At 43.9% G+C, this 23,381-nt stretch overlaps 1 long non-coding RNA gene across 1 annotated transcript; it reads left to right on the plus strand.

Moving 5' to 3' along the window:
* Positions 1–1,114: 1,114 nt before the first annotated feature.
* On the plus strand, positions 1,115–21,734 carry LOC124857221. Its single transcript, XR_007035544.1, has 3 exons — positions 1,115–1,400; positions 2,502–2,568; positions 20,560–21,734. It is a non-coding gene; the product is annotated as an uncharacterized LOC124857221 (long non-coding RNA).
* The last annotated feature ends 1,647 nt before the right edge of the window (positions 21,735–23,381 follow it).

A 23,381-nucleotide genomic window follows, 5' to 3' on the forward strand; every position in this document is an offset into this window, starting at 1 on the left:
CACTTTATCTTTTCATATCATGCGACTTGACCCTTAGAGTTCACGGACCTCGTGAGCTTTCAGATTATCCAGCAGTGTTGCAGAATCAAAGGGGCGTGGCCTGCAACAATCAGCATTCATTTGTGTGAGACGTGGGATTTTACCTTGAGCAAATAAGTATTGTATCATGTATTGTTACTGTGAAAGGTTTCCTATGGTGATAAGAGTTTTTGATTTATCATGACAAAACTAAACTCCAGTTAATGATGTCTGACAGTAGTTCAGTGGTAAGAATCACATTTCTTTTTGTGACTGCTGTCCTGAAGAACCCTTTTTCAATATGTTTTTTTTTAATAGAAGTATAAGTGTTTTTGCGATACCATGCTTAACTGTAGGCATGAGGTGCTTATCTACATTTGTATCCATAAGATCCGACTGGAGGGTTTTCTGCTGAAAAGCTCCATCTTAGGCTCATCTGAGCAAAGCCCCAGTAGAGGTTTTGGGACTCCACAGGTTTGTGTTTGTGATAGGAGGACAGAAAAGGGTTGTCCCTTACATCGATTCCAAATACCTGATTGGTTGGTAAATAGTGTGTAATGGTTGCTATGGAGACTTTGTGACCCCAGCAGGCCACACCTTGCTGCAATTCTCTAACAGGGAACCCGAAGGTGCTTTTTACCTCCCTTACCATGCTTTTTACTTTTTCAGATGTGTTACTTTCTTTCTAGAAGCTTAAGTTCTTTCCAACAACTTGGCTGTCTGGCATCACATCATTAGGCAGCAGTTTTAGCTGCATTCAGTCTGAAACGGGTGCCATGGGGGTACTTCTCATTACCGAGACAGATCAGTGGCTAATCTGCAACAGAATGGCTGAAGAATGAAGAGTCCCTGCTGATTATTAAAGTACCACTGTGGCCACAGAAAACCTTCATGCACTGCAGGGTGGGATAAAAGCCTCATCAGAGTCACAGTCCTAAACATGTGCTTGTTGAACAGCCAGTGTAGAAAAATGACAGCAGTGTTTCACAATCACTGTTTTAATCCGACCAACTGTGTTTTTATTAGCCAGCTGATATCTGCAGTTAAGATGTAATCTTAGTGAATGAAGGGGTTAAAGAGCAGGTTTGGTTGAGAGGAGACAGCAGGCTGAAGCTGCTGGGAGGTTCTGCCTTCTCAACATCAGTGTTTGGTTGTTCTAGAGAAGGAACTGTGGAGTGAACCTGATGTCTTGCCGGATCTGTGCATGCTCTCCTCCTTCCCGTCAGTTTATTCAGCACATCCCATCTTTCCCAGGTGCGTGCCCACCAGCTTGTGCTCCCACCCTGTGATGTTGTGATCAAGGCTTTGCTGAATATGCTCGCAACATTCCAGACATCACCAGCCTGGAGGCCATTGCCAAGGACATCTTGAGGTATACACAGGTACGACCAGTTCAGCAGGACTTAATGAGACGGAGATTTCTGGACATGAAACTGGATCAGAAGTTCTGAAAGCTCGCAGTGTGATGAAATGAGAACATTATATGTTAATGGTAATGTACACACCTTGTGTAAAAGAAGGTAGCAGAAAAACCTGGCGTTGAGCTGAGCTTTCCTGACAGTGTTGCGCCACCAGGTGGCCAGGATGTCTTACTGACCTGGACATTTGTCTAGGAATGTTCACACAAGAACAGCCTTGTTTAGACATTTGTGAAACCTTCACTGTAATTGGACATCTTAGCTTGTTGCTGGAGAGTACTGGAGCATAGGGTTGTTTTACTGAAAAGTCCTGTTTACATTATTTAAAAACACATTATTGGTCAAATGTACAACCTCTTTTCAACCTCCAGCCTCAATGTGTTTCAATGGGATTTTATGTGACGGACCAACACAAAGTAGCACAGAACTGTGAGGTAGAAGAAAAATGACATATGGTTTTAAAATTAGGAATAAATCTGTTGTGTGCACCTCACTTTACTCTGATCGAGTAAAGATAGTCCAGATTAAGGCCTTTAATCTGAGTATAAATGCAGCTGTTCTGTTCAGATATTCTCCATCCAGTTGGACCGAGCTGGTAGAGGCAAACTCTGCAGACCTGCAGCTGAAGGTGCTTCTTTATGGGGGCTGAATACAAATGCACACCACACTTTTCAGATTTTATATGTAAAAGTAAGAAATTAAAAAGCATAAGACATTTTTACTTCCACTTATAATTATGCATAAGTTTGTGTTGGTGTATTAATAAAGTTTATGACTGGGGGTTTACATAAATTTTTAAAAACCAGGTTTTCTCACTGAGAGTCTGACTTCTTACGGTCTTTATAAATGTGTAATACTCAACATAGAGAATGAAGGCTGCTTGGACTTTTAAAGCCCTTAGGGAAAGGAAGATGAAATGGTCTGTATTGCTGCTTGGAGACTGGGTTAGAATAGAATAGTCTTTATTGTCATTGTACTGGGGGTACCATAAAAGTCTGAGCTGAGAATGATAACCTGAGCCCAAAGAAAAGCCATGAAGTTTTCTCCTATCCATTTTTCTTCCAGTCTTGCCCTGATGACAGAGTCGTCCACTTCCTGAGGACTGTTGAGTACTACTCAGAAGCAAGCCAAGGTACTAACTTCTCCCCACAGATAGGTGGGTTTCTGTCAGGTCGGACATTTTGGAGCTGGAGCACAGAGTTCTGCAGACCTAAAACACTACTTCAGCTCTTTTATGCGTTCCACAGTCAGATCAAAACACATGGGAGTGTCTGTGGCAGTACCCAGCATTCCACAGGCATCGCTGCTGGTTCAGCCTTAGGTAAGACAGGAATACAGAGGAAACCTCTGCCACGTTCAGTAAAAAAAAAATGCTTGGGTTCTGTTCTGTCGTCAGGTCCAGCAGCAACCAGAGCTCCCAGTGGAGCCCAGCCAGTCTACAAACTCAGTGGGAAAAGGCATTACAGAGCAGAGGAGCTCCAGCAACATTTCTCATGAGGAGAAGCACACCCTGCTCAGCAGCCAGTACCAACCATACAGAAGGGGGCTCCTCCTCCACCTTTTCCTCCTTAGAGAACGATGAGGGCTTAGACAACACTGCCAAGTGAGTTAAGCTCAACACATTCTTTCTGTTACTGGACCCCTTCATCAATAGGCCCTACAGTGTTTTCACACACCTAGGCGCTACAAAGAAACTGGCTCACATGAGGACCGCCCCAGGAAACGAAGACCAAGAGTCACCTCTGCTGCGGACGATAAGTTCATCCGAGTCACCAGCCTCAGAAATCGCAGGTTAACAGCAGCTCAGATTAGAGAACAGGTCAATGCCACACAGAGTTCTAGCAGCAGACACATCTCTAGAACAACTGTTAAGAGGAGACTGTGTGAATCAGGCCTTCATGGTAAAATAGCTGCTCGGAAACCACTGCTGAGGACAGGCAACAAGCAGAAGAGGCTTGTTTGGGCTAAAGAACACAAAGAATGGACATTAGACCAGTGGAAATCTGTGCTTTGGTCTGATGAGTCCAAGTTTGAGATCTTTGGTTCCAACCACCGTGTCTTTGTGCAGTGCAGAAGGGGTGAAGGGATGGACTATACATGCCTGGTTCCCACTGTGAAGCATGGAGGAGGAGGTGTGATGGTGTGGGGGTGCTTTGCTGGTGACACTGTTGGGGATTTATTCAAAATTGAAGGCATACTGAACCAGCATGGCTACCACAGCATCTTGCCGTGGCATGCTATTCCATCCAACATTTACATTTGTTTCCATTTACAGAAGTCCTCTCCATACAACTTCGTACTCGTACTCGTACTCGTCGTCTTCCGCTTTGCCAGATGTTCCCAGCAGACCCTCACTATGCGCTTGGGCCTGCCAAGTCAGTCTGGCTTTCTCCTCTTCCAGCGGATCCAACTTACCACCAGGTGGTGATCAGTGTCCACAACAGACACGACAACAAAGTCGATCATTGACCTTGTGCCTAGGGTGTCCTGGTGCCAAGTGCACTGATGAACACCCTTATGCTTGAACATGGTGTTCATTATGGACAATCTGTGACTTACACAGAAGTCCAATAATGAAACACCACTCTGATTCAGATTGGGGAGGCCATGCCTCCCGATCAGAGTAGAAGAGAGTCCAGCCTCTCTCAATGAGCTGGGTTCCAGATCCCACACTGCGCGTGGAGGTGAGACCGACTATTTCTAGTCGATATCTCTCGACCTCCCGCACAAGCTCAGGCTCCTTCCCCCCCAGCGAGGTGACATTCCCCTCCATGAACAGCCACCTTAACGTGGTAGAGGGGTTTGAGTGCTCGAATGATCCTAGAGATTATGTTGTCTGGAGCTTAAATACCCCTGGTAGGGTCTCCCATGCCAAACAGGCTCTGGGTGACGGGTCAGACAAAGAGCGGTTCAAGACACCTTCATGACGACCACACAATCAAGGCACATGACGTTGCCCGGTACGGTGGAGCCAGGGTCCTACCCTGGAGCCAGGCCTGGGGTCGGGACTCATCGGAGAGCACCTGGTGGCCCCGTTGCTCCTTGCAGGCCCGGCTGGGCCAAGCCTGAACGAGAGGCGCAAGGCCATCCCCCGGTGGGCCCACCACTTGCAGGGGGAACCATGAGGGCCGGGGCAAAGAGGATCGGGCAGCGGACGAAGGTGGAGACTTTGGCGGCCCGATCTCCGGATGCTTAGAGCTGGCTCCATACAACCTTTACAAGGAAATGTATATAAAAACTACTCTCATTGAAATGGAAATACAGCTCTCACATTGACCACTCATTAGACAGAATACAGCAGTATATACCTGCTTTATTGTTGTATGAAGAAACATGAATGGTCCAATGTTTTCTATTTATTTTGTATTACAAATAAAAATCTGAAAAACACAGCATGCATTTGTAGCCAATTACCTTTACTCTGTTACCCATGATTAAAATGTGGATATGGAGAACACCTTGCACTGGCATCCTGACTGAAAAACATTCTGAAAGGTTTTCTGGGTTTGTCGTTTTGGTACTCCTCCTCTGATTTTTGACTTGGATAAGTTCCAGGCTTCATTTAATTACACTATCTATCTATCTATCTATCTATCTATCTATCTATCTATCTATCTATCTATCTATCTATCTATCTATCTATCTATCTATCTATCTATCTATCTATCTATCTATCTATCTATCTATCTATCTATCTATCTATCTATCTATCTATCTATCTATCTATCTATCTATCTATCTATCTATCTATCTATCTATCTATCTATCTATCTATCTATCTATCTATCTATCTATCTATCTATCTATCTATCTATCTATCTATCTATCTATCTATCTATCTATCTATCTATCTATCTATCTATCTATAGATATATATATGTGAGTCAGCCTGTCAGTCATTTTCTACCGCTTATTCCATAGCTGGTCGCGGGGAAGCTGGTGCCTATCTCCAGCAATCTACAGGCGGGGTACACCCTGGACAGGTCGCCAGTCCATCGCAGGGCAACACACAAACAACCAGGCACACTCATTCATACACCTAAGGGAAATTTAGAGTGACCAATTAACCTAACAGGCTTGTCTTTGGACTAGGGAGGAAGCCGGAGTACCCGGTGAGAACCTACACATGCACAGGGAGAACATGCAAACTCCATGCAGAAAGACCCCCGGCCAGGATTCTAACCCAGGAACTTCTTGCTGCACCATGCAGCCCTCTAGCTCATTATGAAGGTTTCTTCAAAGAGCCGTTGTAGAAACTGATGGCTGTGGGCAGGAAGGATCTCCTGTGGCGCTCCGTCTTACAGCAGATCTGAAGAAGCCTCTGACTGCACAGTCTCATGAAAAGGATGCTCAGGGTTCTCCATAATGTTCTTCATTTTATGAAGAATCTGTCTTTCCACAATGATCTCCAGAGGTTCCAGAGGAGTCCCCAGAACAGAACCAGCCTTTTTTATCACGTTGTCGAGCTTTTTTAAGTCCCTGGCTCTGATGCTGCTTCCACAGCAGATGATGGCAGAAGAGATCACACTTTCCACAACAGACTTATAGAAGATATGCAGCATCTTGCTGCAAACACCAAAGAACCTAAGCTTCCTCAAGAAGTACAGTCTGCTCTGTCCCTTCTTGTAGATGGCTTCACAGTTGCATCTCCATTCTAGTCTGTTGTCCAGGTGAACACCAAGGTATTTATACTCCTCCACCACCTCCACTTCTTCTCCCATGATGGAAATAGTTTTTGACTTATTCCTGTTTCTCTTAAAATCTACAATCATCTCCTTTGCTTTATTCACGTTCAAGATGAGATGATTGTTTCCACACCATGCCACAAAGCGGTCCACCACCTTCCTGTACTCAGCTTCTTGTCTATCTCTGATCCACCCCACGACTGCAGAATCATCTAAGTATTTCTGCAGATGACAGGAGTCTGTCTTGTACTGGAAGTCTGATGTGTACAAAGTAAAAAGGAATGGTGAGAGTACAGTCCCCTGTGGTGCTCCTGTGCTGCTGACTACCTGGTTAGACTCATAACCCTTCAGTCTCACAAACTGTGGTCTGTTTGTCAGGTAGTCTTTGATCCAGGAGATTGTTGAGGCCTCCACCTGAGTCTTCTGGAGTTTTTGACAAAGCAAATCAGGTTGAATTGTGTTAAATGTACTGGAGAAATCAAAGAACATGATCCTCACAGTGCTGCTGGCTTTGTCCAGATGACAGTGGGTTTGTTGAAGCAGGTGTATGATGGCATCTTCCAACTCCAACTCCACAGCGATAAGCAAACTGAAGGGGGTCCTGATGGTTTACTGTTTGCTTACTCAGGTGGACCAACAGGAGTTTCTCTAGGACCTTCATGGTGTGGGATGTCAGGGCAACAGGTCTACAGTCATTGAGGACTGATGGGTGAGTTTTCTTTGGTACCGGAACAAGACAGGAGGTCTTCCACAACACCGGAACCTTCTTCTGGGCCAGGCTAAGGTTGAAGAGGTGCTGCAGAATCCCACAGAGCTACTCTGCACAGGCCTTCAGGACTCTAGGGCTGACATGATCTGGACCTGCAGCCTTATTCCAATTCAGTCTCTCCAGTCGCATCTTCACCTGACTTCTTGAGACACACAGGTGGAAGGGGGAAGCAAAGGAAGCATCAGCATCTTCTGATATGGTTGAAGGCAAACATGTAGAAGCAGAAGGGTCCATGGCTGAGGTCGAAGATAAAACATTTGAGGTGTTACTGGACAGCTGTGGGTCAAAAGAGGGTGGGATGTCTGTTTGGCTGTGAGCAGGAAAGAAGGATGCTGAGCTTGTTTCTGAACTGAACCTATTGAAGAATGTGTTCAGTTCATTGGCTCTGTCCAGACCTCCATCGGTCTGATCATCCTTCTTCTTGAAGCATGTGATCTTCTTCATCCCTGACCACACATCTCTGATATTGTTTTGCTGGAGCTTGCTCTCCAGTTTCTTCTTGTACACCTCCTTGCTGTCTCTTATCTTGACTTTAAGTTGCTTCTGTATACTCCTCAATAATTCTCTGTCTCCCTCTCTGAAGGCTCTTTTTTTCTTGTTAAGCAGGTCCTTCAGGTCACTGGTGATCCAAGGTTTGTTATTGGGGAAGCATTTCACGGTTCTGGTGGGGATGATGTTATCCACACAGAAGTTTATATAGTCGGTTACACACTCAGTCATGGCATTGATGTCCTCTTCATGTGGCTGGCACAGTCTGTAGCCTCAAAGCAACCTTGCAGAGCTTCTTCAGCTTCCTGTGACCATTTTCTCACAGTCCTCTTTATTACAGTTTGCCTCTGAACAAGGGGCTTATATTTCAAGCAGAGAAAAACAAGATTGTGATCTGATTTGCCTAGAGGAGGTTCTTGCTGTCGTGATGTATGAGTCCTTGATATTTGCATAAAACAAATCCAATGTTTTGGTTTCTCTGGTAGAGCAGCTGACAAACTGTTGAAATGTTGGAAGTGTAGCAGAGAGTGAAGCATGGTTAAAATCACCAGAAATTGCCACAAAACCATTGGGGTTTTGGGTCTGTAGCTTAGCAACAACTGAGCTGATGGCATCACTGTCAGATCCTGGTTATTTTTGCCTGCTACTAACCCTTTTCAACCAGTAGGGGCGTTAGGAGCTGAGTTCTGGGTGGTCAGGTGTATCACATGAGTGTCATCAGCTGGAGAACTATAAGAAGGAGGCGAGCCAGTACTTCGACGCCTGAGTGTTTTGCCTCCTCGTGGTATTCAGCCTGGCCAATTTCATGATTTTGTGAAGTTTTTGATCTTCTGTGAAGACTCTGCTTATTCCCCTGACTAATGGTCTTATCTGTCTCAGGATACTGAGACAGATAAAGCCTAGTTCCTAAGAGATCTCTGGAAGACTTCGAACAGTTTATGGATTCTGGATTCTCGCTCTTCTACCCGCTGGCTGCCGGATCAGACGTTTGCTTCATAGCTCCAGGCGAACCCTGTCCACCCTCCTCCGAACCTCTCAGGACTACCTTGCTCCAACGTTGCAGTGTTGCTCACAGCCCCTCCAGGATCATAACCTCTTTCCCTGGCAGACCTAACACAACCGGACGTAAGCTCTCATAGAGCACATTGTTAAGGTTTCTTTGGTGGTGTCTTACCTGCGTTCGCTTTTCTCTTGCAGTCGCTCAGCATCCTCGGTTTCCAGTACCTAGTTCTGCAAATAAAATTTCTTACTAAAACGCTTCTCTGTTTAGTTGTGTCTTTCTGCATGTGGGTCAAGTCGGCCATTGACACTATGACAGAACACTCAGGCCAGCCGGACCCAGCAGAAAAACTACGGAGAACCGTTTTGGAACACGGCCAAACGATCCAGGCCCATGACTCAACCCTCCGTTCGATCCTAGAACAGCAGCGACAGATTAGTCTACAGCTGGGGGAGATGACGGCACTCATGCAGCACACCCTGAGTGTTAGAGCCACAGCACCACCGGGGGCTGCTGCGGAGCCTCCAGTAGCGTAGCGACTTCTGCATGGCCGAGACGTCACTTCCCCCTGCCTGAAGAAATTTTCCGGTGAGTTGGGAGGTTGTCGTGGGTTTTTGTTGCAGTGCTCTCTAGTGTTTAACCGTTCCCCTCAGTCATTTCCCCATGATGATGCAAAGGTATCTTATATTCTGGGTTTACTATCTGGTAGGGCACTCCGATGGGCGGAGGCAAGATTCAATAATTACAGTCATTTTGGCTGCACTTATGATGAATTCTTAAAGAACTTCAGATCCATATTCGATTTAGAGATGGGTCAGACTGAGGTGGCTCATAGGTTATGCACACTTAAGCAGCGCAACCGACCACTTACTGATTTTTCCATAGATTTTCGAACTTTGGCGGTTGCATCTGGCTGGAATTCCGGTGCATTGAGATAAATGTTTTTTCAGGCTCTGGATGAAAATTTAAAGGATGGACTAGTTCTATTGGAGGAACCAGAGGACCTAGATGAATATATTGATTTAGCCCTCCGTTTGGATAACCGTATAAGGGAAAGGAGGCGATCCTGCGCTGAGCAGTTTTTGCCTAGAGCATAGTCTTCCACCACTCACCAGACACCGACCCGACTGGTACAAACTTCAGGCCAGGTAGAGTCCGAGCCCATGCAGCGGGAGGCCAGGCAGTGTTTTTACTGCGGATCCCCCGAGCATTTGGTTTTGGCTTGTCCTATTCGGCCAAAAGGTTGGGTCTCCCGGTTCTAGCAAGGCGACCGGTGGACCAAAGGCCCTTTAGCATGCCCTCACGTTTCACATTACCTGCCACATTAGTATTGAATCAACAGAGCCTCACTCTCTCCGCCCTACTAGATTAGGGTTGTGAACTGAGCCTAATCGATCAGGATCTGGTAAAACTCCACCAGATTAAGATTGAACCATTAACCGTGCCACGTCAAGTCTCGGCCTTAGATGGCTGGACGCTCCACAGTCTTACCCATAGAACTCTACCCCTGGAATTAGTCTAATCTGGTAACCATAGGGAGCTTATTACCCTGTTTGTGTTTCCCATACTACAGAGCTCTCTTGTGCTTGGATTTCCTTGGCTGCAGCTTCACAACCCGCATCTGAACTGGGCGGAGTTACGGGTAGAATCATGGTCCACCCAGTGCTTGTCATCCTGTCTCTACTCAGCTGTTCCCCCTAGTACTCCTGAGAAGGAGAGGGAGGTCGAAATTCCCGATCTTACTCGAGTACCAAGTGAGTATCATGATCTAAAATCAGTACTTAGAAAGTCTCGGGCTACGTCCCTCCCGGCGCACCATCCTTATGACTGCGATATCGACCTTCTGGCAGGAGCTCCATTACCATCCAGCCGGTTATATAAAATCTCTGGACCGGAGAGGTTGGTAATGGAGAATTATATAAATGAATCATTAGCCTCAGGAATAATCCGACCGTCTTCATCCCCATTGGGAGCTGGGTTTTTCTTTGTCGGCAAGAAAGATGGGTCTCTCCACCCGTGTATAGATTATAGGGGATTAAACGCCATCACGATAAAGAACAAGTACCCTTTACCCCTTCTTTCATCGGCCTTCGAACCAGTTTATGGCGCCACAATCTTTACTAAACTCGATCTTAGGAACGCATACCACTTGGTCCGAATCCGTCAGGGAGATGAGTGGAAGACGGCTTTTAAGACTCCATTCGGACACTATGAGTACCTGGTGATGCCGTTTGAACTATGTAATGCACCCGCCGTGTTCCAGGCTCTTGTAAACGATGTATTAAGGGACTTCCTGAATCTATTCGTTTTTGTTTATCTCGATGACATTTTGGTTTATTCAAAGACTCCTACAGAGCATCGCCGGCATGTTCGTCTAGTCCTTCAGCGCCTCCTGGAAAATCAGCTGTTTGTGAAGGCCGAGAAGTGCAAATTCCACCAGTCATCCATCAGTTTTCTGGGTTTCGTCCTCGAGGGTGGGCAGGTTCGCGTTGACCCCAGCAAGATCAAGGCGGTGGAGGTCTGGCCTATCCCTACCACTTGGAAGGAATTACAACGGTTTCTGGGCTTTGCCAATTTTTATAGAAAATTTATTATGAACTACAGCCAGACGGCCAGCTCCCTCACAGCCCTGACTTCCTCTAAGGTGCCGTTCGTTTGGACTCCGGAGGCAGACAACGCATTCAGCACCTTGAAAGACAAGTTCACCCATGCGCCAGTACTCGTTCACCCTGATTCAGCAAAACAGTTCATTCTGGAGGTGGATGCTTCGGACACTGGGGTGGGAGCGGTGCTCTCCCAACGCCAGGACCTTGACTCAAGGCTTCATCCGTGTGCCTTTTTCTCTCGCCGCTTATCTGCGGCAGAAAGGAACTATGATGTGGGTGACAGAGAGCTCCTAGCTATTAAGCTCGCTCTGGAGGAGTGGCGGCACTGGTTGGAGGGCGCTGAACATCCAGTGCTGGTCTGGACCGACCATAGAAATTTGTCCTACATCCAATCAGCAAAACAGTTAAACCCTAGACAATCACGTTGGTCATTATTCTTTTCTCGCTTTAATTTGTTGATCTCTTACAGACCCGGTATCAGAAACACCAAGCCAGATGCCCTGTCACGACAGTTCTCCACTAATGAAACGGAGAAGCTAGTTGCGCCTATCCTGCCTCCTAGCTGCACTATTGGAGCCGGTACCTGGGAGATCGAGGACAGCGTGCGGCAGGCCCTCCTCGCTGACCCGGGGCCAGGAACTGGACCACCTAACCGGACGTATGTTCCCAGCGCTATTCGGTCCCGGCTCATTACCTGGTTCCACGCTTCAAGGTTCGCCGTCCACCCAGGAGCTAATCGGACCATCGCTGCCCTGTCTAGACGCTTTTGGTGGCCCACTTTACACCAAGACATTAGGGATTATGTCTCAGCCTGTAGAACCTGTGCTCGTAACAAGACATCTAATCGGCCACCCCCTGGCCTCCTGCAACCGTTGGACGTTCCTCCTCGACCTTGGTCCCACATCGCCATGGATTTTGTCACTGGCCTTCCAAACTCTCACGGTATGACTACTATCATGACTATTGTAGACAGATTTTCTAAAGCCTGCCATCTTGTACCTCTCAGGAGACTGCCTTCCACTTTCCAGACTGCCAAGCTTATGGTCAAGCACGTATTCCGTTTGCATGGAATCCCCTGGGACGTGCTGTCGGACCGTGGGCCCCAGTTCACTGCCCAGGTGTGGAAGGAGTTTTGTGCAGCGCTGGGGGCCACCGTCTCTCTAACTTCCGCTCATCACCCGCAGACCCATGGCCAAGTGGAGAGACTTAATCAGGAGATGGAAGCAGCACTACGCTGCGTAGCATCCTCCAGCCCTACTGATTGGAGCGACTACCTGCCCTGGATTGAGTACTCACACAATTCACATGTCTCTACCGCCATCGGTTTATCCCCGTTTGAAGTTTCGCTGGGGTATCAACCACCCCTGTTTCCTGCTGATGAGAAGGAGATCGCTGTTACCTCCGTACGACAGCACGTCCGGCGATGCAGATGGATCTGGACGTCTACCACGAAGGCCCTTCAACGGTCCGCTGCAGCCAACAAATGCTACGCCGACAGGCGACGGATCCCCTCTCCTACCTGTCGCCCAGTCAGCAGGTGTGGCTGTCTACACGGACTGTTCCACTCAAGTCTCTGTCCCGGAAGCTATCTCCCAGGTTCATCGGTCCATATGTTATAGATTCTGTGGTTAACCCTTCATCGGTATGTGTACGTTTGCCCCCTAGTTTCCGGGTCCATCCTGTGTTTCATGTATCTCAGATTAAGCCTGTCCAGTCCAGCACACACTGCCCTCCGTCCGTGCCCCCTCCACTCACCCAGGAGTTCCAAGGCCACCCGGCCTACTCGGTCCGCTGGATCGTGGCCTCCCGTCGACGAAGAAGGGGGTGGCAGTTCTTAGTGGATTGGGAGGGTTACGGTCCCGAGGATAGCCTCTGGGTTCCCCGGTCTTTCATCCTGGACTCTAGACTGATTCAGGACTTCTGGTCGTCCCAGGCCAGTTCGTCTAGAACGCCCGGAGGCGGTCGTTGAGGGGGAGGTGGTGTCAGATCCTGGTTATTTTTGCCTGCTACTAACCCTTTTCCACCAGTAGGGGCATTAGGAGCTGAGTTCTGGGTGGTCAGGTGTATCGCATGAGTGTCATCAGCTGGAGGACTATAAGAAGGAGGTGAGACAGTACTTCGACGCCTGAGTGTTTTGCCTCCTCGTGGTATTCAGCCTGGCCAATTTCATGATTTTGTGAAGTTTTTGATCTTCTGTGAAGACTCTGCTTATTCCCCTGACTAATGGTCTTATCTGTCTCAGTATCCTGAGACAGATAAAGCCTAGTTCCTAAGAGATCTCTGGAAGACTTCTAACAGTTTATGGATTCTGGATTCTCGCTCTTCTACCCGCTGGCTGCCGGATCAGACGTTTGCTTCATAGCTCCAGGCGAACCCTGTCCACCCTCCTCCGAACCCCTCAGGACTACCTTGCTCCAACGTTGCAGTGTTGCTCACAGCCCCTCCAGGATCATAATCTCTCTCCCTGGCGGACCTAACTCAACCGGACATAAGTTCTCACATTGAGCACATTGTTAAGGTTTCTTTGGTGGTGTCTTACCTGCGTTCGCTTTTCTCTTGCAGTCGCTCAGCATCCTCAGTTTCCAGTACCTGGTTCTGCAAATAAAACTTCTTACTAAAATGCTTCTTTGTTTAGTTGTGTTTTTCTTCATGTGGGTCAAGTTGGCCATTGACACTATGACAATCACATGCAGTGTCGGCAACAGCGGAAGGTGGAACGTAAACTGTTGCCAAAATAACACTGGTGAACTCTCTTTGTAAATAATATGGACGAAAACTTACTGCCAACAGTTCAATATCTGGACTGCAGATATGACACTTCACAGTTACATGTCTTGGATTACACTATCTGTTGTTCACAAGTACTGCTAGCCCACCTCCTTTACATTTGCCGCTCCTCTTTAAATCTCTGTCTGCTCGTATGGTTAAAAAGCCCGGCAGAGAGACGCTGGAGTCGGGGATATGATCCTACAGCCATGTCTCAGTAAAACACATAATACTGCATGCCCGGTACTCTGGCTGGGTCCTTCGTAGGTCTTGGAATTCATCCAACTTGTTTCCCAACTATCTCACATTGCCCATCATAATCGACGAGATCATTGGAAAAGATGGTTTGAACTTCCTCCTTCTCTCTCTTCTCTTAGCTCCTGCTCCTTCTCTCTTTTCTCTTAGCTCCTGCTCTGCATCCACGGCTCCTTTTCAACTCATCAGGGATTTAGGGTTGTAGTTGAAGTATTATTTGAGCTTTTGAGATATTAATCAGCTGCTCTCGGTAGTAAGAAACAACCCTGTTGCCATGGCATTGCATCATAACAAATGTCCAAAAATAGAAAGTTTTAGGAAAAATCCTCCAAGCTGCACAGCATCTGACACCGGAGAGGACAGTTGTCCAAAAAAAATATAAAAAGTCAACTGTGTATATATATATATGTGTGTGTATATATATATATATATATATATATATATATATATATATATATATATATATTTCAATTGTTAAAGAACTGCCATGTATGAAACAATGATAAACCATTTTCTGAAGCATAACTTTTCATCTTCAGTTTCTGTCTTTTCCTTTGAACAGAGAAGTTATTGTTCTCTGCATTGTGATCAAGTTTTGATTTCTTTTAAATAAAATATTTGACAGTTTGGTTGTTTTTCACGGTTTTTATTTAAAAGTCTGCAGATGGTAAGTGATTTATTGTTCGTCCTGTCCTAATGCAAGCGGCGGTTTTTTATGTCTGAGCACCACCTGTGTAAACTCTCCCAGTCCATTAAATTGAACACACCGATCTCCTTGGCAACCACTCTGTGTTGGAGGTAAGCATGCATGTCCTCTCGTATAGTGTATGTGAAATCTCTGGTCATAAGCGGTGTTTTCGAGCTGTACTGTGTTGTTGTAATACAGCAAAATAACATGAAACACAACTAGTTACTCTAACTTTGCTTTTAACTGGGGTATTTAGCAGCGAGCAGAGAGACATTAAACGTAGCGGTGCTCGTTTTAAAGGCTGGCCGTTCATAAAAGCCTCGAGCTCCGAGGAGAGAGAAGTAAAGCAAGAGCATTGAGGCTTCAGCATAGCAGAACAGTTCAGAAACTATTTGGAATGATGGGAATATAGCTATATTTATAAACAGATTAAGTCGTGTTTTAGACTGCCTATTGGTAGCGGATCTGATCTTTGTGTGCTCGTGGGTTTTTGCAGCCGTAACTGGTTCTGGATGACGGCTTCATAGCAGACAGCCGTTCTTCCTTCTTCTTGGTACTGCATACCGGCGCAGAATCTTTTAGTGGTACGCAGTACCGGACTGCATCACTTTCACCCCTGCCCTTAGGTGTGAATGAGTGTGTGCATGGCTGTCTGTCCTGTATGTCTCTGTATTGCCCTGTGATAGATTGGCAACCTCCACCAGCAGGGTACACCCGCTTATTCCATACCGGGATACACCCGGCATGGAATAAGCGGTATAGAGGATGGGTTAATGAATGAATGAATGAATGAATGAATGAATGAATGAATGAATACATCTTGCATTCATAAGTACCGTTCACTTTTTGGTAAAAAAGGTGTTAATATGAATGTTTCTGCAGGAACGTTTCTGTAGAAGCAAGCAGGGTGTTATCTTGTATTCTCTTCATCCTTTCTTTCCTCAATTCTCCTCCATTTTCTCTTTCTCTCCCCTTTTCCTTTTTGCCACACCTCTCTGTCTTTCATGCTTCTTATTTTTTTTCCTTTTAATTTCTGTGTCCGTAACAATTGAAATAATCCGATAATAAAGTTTCTTTTTATAAATATCAAGCAGAGTTTTAAAGCGTTAGCTGTAAGACTCCACTTGTGAAAGTAAATCTGTTGGGGTTTTTCTTGGCACTCAGACAACAATTGTGAGCGCTACTCTGCCGGACAGGACACGGTTAAAAAAATAAAAAAGGATTAGTATGGGGTAAGAATGCTGTCAAAAACAATGTGTATGTAAATATAGAAATGTGTGCATATTAGTCAATAGTTGTGCATAAGTAAAATCCAAGAGGTATTGTATATTTTCTCTATAAGAATACAAAATAAAATGTTACAGCTTCAAGACACAAAGTTCAAGTTTACAGTTGGGGTTTATTCTTTATGAATACAATATGCTATTACTATGAAGGACCGATCCGGACAAAATTTAAAATAAAAGCAGAAATATATATATTTTATTTTTCCTTTTCCTTAGACATGCGTTTTCATCAAGAAATTTAAATGTTTTCCTTTTCCTTACACATGCCTTTTTTCTTTTGACATTTCCTCGTCTCTCTTTTTCCTTTACTGTATGCATTTCTGCTTCATTATGCAAATGAGGAGGGCTGCCTTCTTCTCTCCAGCTCCTCTCCTATTGGTCAATATACAGGAAGGAGGAGGATCCATGTGCAGGCCGAGGGTGTGTCCCAATTCAGGGGCTGGATCCTTCCAAGTGCATACTTGTGGGCTGATTACATCACAGCGCGGCGCGTAAGGTCTGTCAGATGCTGCCGACAAATGTGTCCTTCTTTTGCCCGATTTGAAGGATGAGTTGTGAGTATCCTTCGCAGTCCATCTTTTCCCATGATTCATTGCGGGTCGAAGCAGTTTGGTCAAACAGGGGCAGCCATAGCGGACGAATTTACATCAGCGACTTGGTATCACGTGATCTCAGGCTCAGAATATAGTGGGTGGAGTTATACAATGATGTACAGTAGATGGCAGTATGCACCTCTGAATTTGTTGCGAACCGCCAGCAGAAGAAGAGAAAAAGAAGTAGCAGCACTAGAGCCAAAAGAAAGGACCAAGAGCATATATTAACGACATTAAGACATATATAAACTTTTTAACATTACCTGACTTTGTACCGTAGTTTCTTGGTCTGTTCTTTTGGCGCTAGCGCTGCTGCTTCTTCTCTTCTTCTGCTGGCGGTTCGCAACAAATTCAGAGGTGCATACTGCCATCTACTGTACATCATTGCATAACTCCACCCACTATATTCTGAGCCTGAGATCACGTGACACCAAGTCGCTGATGTAAATTCGTCCGCTATGGCTGCCCCTGCTTGACCAAACCGCTTCGACCCGCAATGAATCATGGGAAAAGATGGACTGCGAACGATACTCACAACTCATCCTTCAAATCGGGCAAAAGAAGGACACATTTGTCGGCAGCATCTGACAGACCTTACGCGCCGCGCTGTGATGTAATCACTATATTCTGAGCCTGAGATCACGTGACACCAAGTCGCTGATGTAAATTCGTATTCTCAAAGAAAAGAAATCGTATTCACAAACTGTTATAGCATATTGTATTCATAAAGAATAAACCACAATTGTAAAGTTGAACTTTGTGTTTGTAATTTCTTGAAGCTGTAACATTTTATTTTGTATTCTTATAGAGAAAATATACAATACCTCTTTTGGATTTTACTTATGCACAACTATTGACTAATATGCACAGATTTCCGTCTTTACATACACGTTTTTGACAGCATTCTTACCCCAAAGATTAGGATGCCATCAAAGATTATGTATATGTAGAGGAAGACAGACAAATACTTTTGGCAGTATAGTGTATATGTGGGGGGGTGGATGATAAGATGATCTTAGATCGAGAATGGATTAGAAGCTGCTGACGGGCTGCTAATGCAGAGAGACTGTAATTGTTTGTAAGGAACATTCTCTACATTGTTGTTCTATCTTTTTGCTCAGATGCATAACTTTTGTTTTCTGGTCCTGGGAACACTGAGTTAGCAGTACTATGAAGCCCTGAGGGCTCTTCATGGCCTGAAACTCAGAAACCTATTTAGGCCCAAGACCATTTAGTGCTTTATAGACCAGTAGCAGAGTTTCATTTAATGATTGCGCATTTTGATTGTCCGTCAAACCCGCAGCAGAAGAGAGCAGAAGACAAAGTAAAGCAGGGATATCTAAACCACCGACAAGCACCAAGTGTTATATGTAGCTGAACTTTGACCTTACAACTGCACACAGGCTTTCTGAAGATGTTTAATCCTCACTACATGCTGAGGGAAAATTCAGGAGCAGTTCTCTAGCTGCTACTAGCTGCCTAGCAGCTAATGGTGAGTTAGTCGACTCAAGTCATGAGACTTGAAATCAAGTCAGACTCAAGTCACAAATGTAATGACTTTGGTATTGATATAATCCCAAAAGACTTAGGACTTGTTTTGGACTTTCATACCAGTGACTCTTGAATTCAGTTGGACTTGAGTTCTTTGAAAGTACTGGACATCGTCCACCAAACATCGGTGATGGCATGTGTGGCACTGAACAATGAAACCAAGCCTGCAGCGCAATCCATCCCACTGCGTACCTCGGACTATTTGCCAATATTTGCTGTTGTTGAATCCTCCGTGTTGTTAATCTGCTTCACTTCTGCATGATGGCGGTGAAGATGTCAATGGTGGTGTCATCTAGCGCTATCAGAGAGGTGTGTGCAAGGTTGGCATGTAGGGTACTGTGCAGCAGAACTCAGCAATGACATCAATACACTTTAATGGTGCGTTCAGACCGACCGAGATTTCAAGAAATGTTTCGCCTCATTTGTGTTGGTTCCTTCAACCTATGTATGCATGTATGCTTATTTCTTTGCAGGGACTGCACTGACTGATTCATGACGCAAATTGACAGAAAAGTTCAAATTTTTCAACTCAAGCAAACTTCCCTTTGCTCTCTCTTCACTCTGTTCGCCATAATCGTTCCGTTCACATCACTTCGCTCCTGAACGTGCCTCTACATAGAGTTAACATGTAAATCACTCACTCCTATCGCGTCATTTGCAGTCAGTCTGAGCGCACTATAAGAAAGATTTAAAATTATTTGAATAAAATTGTAGCTACATGTAAATGTTTCAGTTTCACCCTCTCCTATTGGTGGTTCTGGGTAACAAAACACTTTAAGAACAATTTAAAAATCTCATTACTCTGTGCTTAAAGGCATATTTGGTCAAATGACTTGTTTAAGACATGACATAAGCATCTGGGACTTGACTCAAGACTTGGGATTTATGCCTGACCCGCAAACCAATAACTTGGTTGAATGTGTGAGTTAGTAAACATTTAGCTGGATGGGCTGGTTTGTCTGGTGAACTGGTTATCAGCTGATTGATCTGACTGCTAGCGTTGTAACCCAGGTTTTACTACTGTCGCTCCCTGTAATAATGGTAACACTGGTGCTAAAGTTAAACTGGAAGGAATTTTCTTACCATAACCATGATTATGGTTTTCCTACTGTTACATATGTATAAAATGGCAAGAGGGAACTTTACCTGATAAAATAAATGATTTTAAACATAAAAGTTTATGTCTTAAGAATGGGAATGTATTTCCTAAATGTTAGTTGTACTAGACATGAGTTGGCAAAATTGTGCAGACTGATCAGAATATAGTTAGAAATACCAAGTTATGATGATTTTATGCAGGAAAATCAGGATAAAATCAAGATCAGGATTTTCCTTTAAAAAAACAAAAACCCAAAAAAACAAAACATATTGTTATGTAATATTTTTGTCATATTGCCCACCCCTAGGTACCAGGGCAGAAAGACATTGATCAGTTGATATCAAGGCGATGTGACATTTATCCAGACCTGCTGGGGTAACCAAAGTCAGAAGGATCCAGCGTCTATCCCAGAATAGCAGCTCTACAGCAGTGTGTCACATAATGCCTCTTTTTTTTTGTTTACAAGGCTTTATTTCTACTATGCTCAGTGGGAAGAATAATTGTCTTTTAATCTGAAGGTTTGATTCCAGCTTCCCCCTGCCACATGTTGATGCACCCCTGGGCAAACTCCAAGTTTCCTACTGATCTTATGGGTTTATGAATGTGTGATTGGTATGACCAGATAAAGTCAGTCCATTTTCCATGTAAAGATATAATCTTTTTTTTTTTTTTTTTTACATTTTAATAAAAAATTGCATGTTTAAAAATTATTCATACCTTTCTTAGTAAATTATGGAAAACTCTCAATTGACATTACATCAAACTGGTTTTACAAAAGCTGAGCTGATTCTTACATGCTTCCTCTGGTATTTGAATGATTTTATTTTATTTGATGATGACCTCCAAGTCATCACCCTAATTTTTAGCTCCCACCACAGATATAGGTCAGGGCCCTGTCAGGACCGCTCCATAACACTTCCAGTCAGAAGAAACATGTTGGCCAGCTTAAAAGATGCCCTTAAACCTGAATCTGGCAGGGGTGTGAATACTTTTATGTTTAATGTTATTGAGTTGCTATTGCTGACCCAAAGCAGAAACAGTACTGTAGGCTAATAATTAGTTATTTTATGCCAGTGCTTATTACACTGTAACAACAGAAGACCTCTCTCAGGAGGATCCCAGCAGGGTCTCAGCAGATCTCTGCCCTGCTTTAAAACCATCTAACCTAAATCTGAATATACCCTATATGACTGTAAGTGAAACTTTATTTTGTTTATAGTGTGATGGAAATTCTTGCAAGAAAATTCCACAATATAAACCTTTTTTAGCTTCTACACTTGTATGTTTTACAGAACTTTTATTTACTAATAATCTTTGTTAATTCATTCTGAAACAGAGGAGACCAGAGTCTAAACCTGCTCATCCACCTGGACACGGTGCAGTGAAGGAGAAAGAGAAACCCAACTCGGAGGAGCAGAAACACCATCCTCCACCATGGGCTAGCTCAGCCAATGAGAATGATGTGAAGGAGCCTGAGCCTGAGGGGCTGAATGGAGACGTAGAGCAACACGGGGTTCTCATCCAACCTGAAAGTGCCTTTAGCAGCAGCTCAGAGACATTCAATACTTACCCTCATTTAAATGCACTAAATGTAGACAGTCAGCGCCATGGAGATGACGGCCTGCAGGTTGCTGTCCAGCATAGAGAGGAATGAGTTTGTTGGTTTTTTGTAATAAGGTGAAGGATGGAAGCTGGATCAGGGTTAGGAACATTTCAGAGCATAGTCAGTGTTTGATTTTCATTTCAGATACAGAAACTGTATCATTTTCAGATCCCCTCAGAATACTTCATGACAGACTGGTAGTTAAAGTGTTTTCCCTCATTTCCAATACTCCTGATTCCTTATTTTAATTCAAGCTAAATAAGGTTTAATTCTCCTAATTACTGGAGTTGTGTTCAGTGACAGAACACTGAGTACTGTACTCCAGACACTCTGCCCCGATCTCTCTGCTTAGAACTCTTCTAATACCTTATTGTTCCAGAGATCAGTGGTTCAGCTGTAACATTAACTTCCACTGCATGGTTCACAGTTAATGACTCATTGTTCAGCATGTTTTATTCTTCCATCATTCAGTGAAGAAACAGCTGATGTCACTGGAAGCCCATGGAAGGTGTTGGTGACAGAGATCGTTCTCTGGTTCTACGTTCCCCCGTTGCATTTAAAGCCACTATCGTTCTCATCCTCTACATACAGTTTATTCTCTGCATTAGTTAAATGTCTGATCCAATGATTGAAGGTTTCAGTGGAAACCATTTGGAATGTTTGATGTATTTTCAGCTAGAAATCACATTTGGTTTAATGTTGGTTTAACATTCATATTAGAACTTTACCAGAACCCAAACTGTTGCATCTGTTCTGATCTGATTTTGTTCCTGTATCAAACAGATGCAAAGTAAACCTTTCAGTAAGTGAATAAAAGGTTGATGTAAACACATGAAATAAAACACAATGTCCTGCTGTTGGGTTTGACTGAATGTTGATGGATTGCAGCTTGGTGGTGTTGAACAGAACCCGAGTAATAAAATCTATTCTTTTAGTACAAGCAGTAGGCTCTTGGTTCATTGGTCCGTTCTCATACTAAAGCCGCACATTCAATTCAATTCATTTCAGTTCAATTCAGTTTAATTTATATAGCGCCAATTAACAACACGTCATCTCAAGACAATCCACAAAGTCAATTCAATCGAATCATGATTTCAAGTCAGGTTCATACATTCCAATTAATTCTAACCATTGAACAGTGCAGTCAGATTCAGTTATTTATTCAAATTGGATAAAAAGTTTTTCTATCTAAGGAAACCCAGCAGATTGCATCCAGTCAGAGACTTGCAGCATTCACTCCTCCTGGATGAGCATGTAGAGACAGTGGACAGTCACTGGCGTTGACTTTGCAGCAATCCCTCATACTGAGCCTGCATGTAGCGACAGTGGAGAGGAAAAACTCCCTTTTAACAGGAAGAAACCTCCAGCCAGATCCAGTGTGAGCGGCCATCTGTCACATATGCATCCTTCCTGTTTACTACATGATTTTCTGATCAGGTACAAAACTGCTAGTGGAATAGGTTTAATGAAGACAATTCAGGTGCATCTCAATAAATCAGAAAATAAACTAATCAATTCAGCAAGTGAAACTCAGGGTTATTATGCACAGTAATACATGTCAGATGGTAATTTCTGGTAATGTTGGTGATGGTTTTTTTACCACTAATTTTAATTTTGATGTAAATTACGGCTGTTGTTACTATTGTTGGATCCCTATTTCTTTTTTGCTTTATCTCTGGTTTATCTCCAAAGTTCTCTTTTCAGATGAATATAAAGTTTCTATTTTATTTGGAAATCATAGTCCCAGAGTCTGGAGGAAAAGCCCAGAATCCACGTTGGTTGTAGTACAGTACAAAGTTTCTGTGGTCAGTAATGATTTGATCTGCTGGTGTTGGTCATCTGAGTTTTATCAGGTCCAAAGTCAGTGCAGCTTTATGGAGATGCTGGTTTCACTTTCCAGTAGGCCTTGGTACTGGCCCATACTGCCAGTAGTACCTATATCTGCTTTAATTACCATGGTGAAGATGAAGAATTGAGACACCAGAACGCACAATGCACATGAGCTGAAGTTCCCCATCAGAGCTACGTTGGCTTTCTGAACAACTCATCACAACCACAGGCTTATTGCCTCCATGCCACGCCTACTAATCCATGCAAAAGGAGCCCCAACCAAGTAGTACATGCAGATAATGTAGGCTAAATGGAGCCAGAATCAGAGAAAATGAACAAAAATAAATGCTTGAACTATACCACTCTGTGTTTAATTAAACTATAGAATACATGAGCTTTACTTTTATCCGTTTTATGTTTTATATTTGATAGATGTCTTACATGAGAATAGAAAAATAAAATGAGCTTGAATGTACATAAAAAAACGAGACAATAATATAGAAGTGTCATAAAAATCTAAGAGGCAAAAATTGCACTCACTTTCCTTTTGACTTATTTTATTGCAGATAGTGCAACTGCCATGGTTGCAGTTTTCAATGTCATAACTGTACTTACTAGTACAATGAACTAAAACCTAAAAACACGTGTAACCTTCGTAAATTTACTATATATATATATATATATATATATATATATATATATATATATAATGTTTTAACATAATC

Source organism: Girardinichthys multiradiatus, chromosome 20 (assembly GCF_021462225.1).
Source record: "Girardinichthys multiradiatus isolate DD_20200921_A chromosome 20, DD_fGirMul_XY1, whole genome shotgun sequence".
Lineage (NCBI taxonomy): Eukaryota > Metazoa > Chordata > Actinopteri > Cyprinodontiformes > Goodeidae > Girardinichthys > Girardinichthys multiradiatus.